General features: G+C 45.9%; 1 protein-coding gene across 1 annotated transcript in view; it reads left to right on the top strand.

The window, feature by feature from the left end:
• Nucleotides 1–314: 314 nt before the first annotated feature.
• Nucleotides 315–2,493, top strand: part of LOC135092279 (prefoldin subunit 5-like) — a 40,129-nt gene continuing 37,950 nt past the window's right edge. The window contains exon 1 of the mRNA XM_063990730.1: nt 315–374. The gene's annotated coding sequence lies outside the window, so the exon portion shown is untranslated. The remainder of the gene's footprint in view (nt 375–2,493) is intronic.

Below are 2,493 nucleotides of genomic sequence, written 5' to 3'. Positions count from 1 at the left end.
GTCTCTCTCTCTCTCTCTCTCTCTCTCTCTCTCTCTCTCTCTCTCTCTCTCTCTCTCTCTCTCTCTCTCTCTCTCTCTCTCTCTCTCTCTCTCTCTCTCTCTCTCTCTCTCTCTCTCTCAAGTATTATTTAAGTATTTTTAATGTAAACGAAGGAGTAAGATAAATCTCTCTCTCTCTCTCTCTCTCTCTCTCTCTCTCTCTCTCTCTCTCTCTCTCTCTCTCTCTCTCTCTCTCTCTCTCTCTCTCTCTCTCTCTCTCTCTCTCTCTCTCTCTTTTTAAGGTGGACTCATTAGCCTCTCTGTCCCCAGGTGACTCCCTTACCTGTGTACAGCATCGCCACACACTTCATTGTAATTGGTCTGCTTATGAACAGGTAAGACACTAATGATTCTCTCTCTCTCTCTCTCTCTCTCTCTCTCTCTCTCTCTCTCTCTCTCTCTCTCTCTCTCTCTCTCTCTCTCTCTCTCTCTCTCTCTCTCTCTCTCTCTCTCTCTCTCTCTCTCATCTTTTCCTCCTGTTTCTCTTTTCATTTATCTCTTTATCGATCTATTTCTTGTTTTCTCTCTCTCTCTCTCTCTCTCTCTCTCTCTCTCTCTCTCTCTCTCTCTCTCTCTCTCTCTCTCTCTCTCTCTCTCTCTCTCTCTCTCTCTCTCTCTCTCTCTCTCTCTCTCTCTCTCTCTCTCTCTCTCTCTCTCTCTCTCTCTCTCTCTCTCTCTCTCTCTCTCTCTCTCTCTCTATATATATATATATATATATATATATATATATATATATATATATATATATATATATATATATCTCTATCTATCTATCTATCTATCTATGTCTATCTTTGTCTCTGTCTTTTTTCTTATTCTTTCTCGATTTCTCTTTTTTTCTATTTTATTTTTATCCTCTTCCCTTCCTCCCTTCCTCCCTCGCCCTGATTATATTCTCTATCATTTTTATCTCCCTCTTTCTCCCTTCTTTCTTCACCTTTTCTTGGGCTATAAAAATCTTCCTTCTTCTTTTCCTCCTCCTCCTCCTCCTCCTCCTCCTCCTCCTCCTCCTCCTCCTCCTCCTCCTCCTCCTCCTCCTCCTCCTCCTCCTCCTCCTCCTCCTCCTCCTCCTCCTCCTCCTCCTCCTCCTCCTCCTCCTCCTCCTCTTCATCTTCCTCCTTCTCCTCCTCCTGTCCCTCCATTCTCATTTTTCCTCCATCTTCTCCCTCTCTCCCTCCCTTCCTTTCTCATTTCTTGCTTAGCTCTTAAACTTTAAACTTTCTCTCTCTCTCTCTCTCTCTCTCTCTCTCTCTCTCTCTCTCTCTCTCTCTCTCTCTCTCTCTCTCTCTCTCTCTCTCTCTCTCTCTCTCTCTCTCTCTCTCTCTCTCTCTCTCTCCTTCCTTCCCGTCTATTCCTCATTAAATGTTCACTTTAGACTTTCCTCCTCCTCCTCCTCCTCCTCCTCTTCCTCCTCCTCCTCCTCCTCCTCCTCCTCCTCCTCCTCCTCCTCCTCCTCCTCCTCCTCCTCCTCCTCCTCCTCCTCCTCTACTTCTTTATCCCTTATTAGCTTCTAGTTCACTTACCCCTCAACACTCCCTCTCCCTCTCCCTCTCCCTGTCCCTCTCCCTCTCCCTCTCCCTCTCTCCCACTCTCTCTCTCTCCTAACACGCGTAACCATATATCATTACCTATCTCTTTCCTCCTCTCCCTTCCCTCTCCCCCTCCCTCTCTTTATTACTCCTATCTACCTCCTTTCTCTCTCTCTCTCTCTCTCTCTCTCTCTCTCTCTCTCTCTCTCTCTCTCTCTCTCTCTCTCTCTCTCTCTCTCTCTCTCTCTCTCTCTCTTATCAATTTTTTTCTTTGTTTTCGTCATTTTTTATTATCTCTCATTCTCATTCTCTCTCTTCTTTCTCTCCTCCTCCTCTTCCACCTTTCCTTTCTTCCTTGCTCTCTCTTCCTCTCCCTCCTCTTTCCTCTCTCAATTTCTACCCTCCTTTTCCTCCATCACACTCACTCGATCCTCGCAATCCGTCTCTCTCTCTCTCTCTCTCTCTCTCTCTCTCTCTCTCTCTCTCTCTCTCTCTCTCTCTCTCTCTCTCTCTCTCTCTCTCTCTCTCTCTCTCTCTCTCTCTCTCTCTCTCTCTCTCTCTCTTTACGCCTCTCCACGCAAATTCCACTCTCGTCAATCTACAAGGAAAGAGAGAGAGAGAGAGAGAGAGAGAGAGAGAGAGAGAGAGAGAGAGAGAGAGAGAGAGAGAGAGAGAGAGAGAGAGAGAGAGAGAGTCTGATAACCAGCATTAGCATAACTGTTCCTTTCCTTCTGACTTGAATATTGGAAAAGAAATTATCTAGAGACAAGAGAGAGAGAGAGAGAGAGAGAGAGAGAGAGAGAGAGAGAGAGAGAGAGAGAGAGAGAGAGAGAGAGAGAGAGAGAGAGAGAGAGAGAGAGAGGATGGAGAGAAGAGATTTGCAGTCTCTCTCTCTCTCTCTCTCTCTCTCTCTCTCTCTCTCTCT

Source organism: Scylla paramamosain, chromosome 39, assembly GCF_035594125.1.
Source record: "Scylla paramamosain isolate STU-SP2022 chromosome 39, ASM3559412v1, whole genome shotgun sequence".
Lineage (NCBI taxonomy): Eukaryota > Metazoa > Arthropoda > Malacostraca > Decapoda > Portunidae > Scylla > Scylla paramamosain.
The sequence above is the reverse complement of the archived record's forward strand: the minus strand, read 5'-3'. Positions and strand labels throughout refer to the sequence as shown.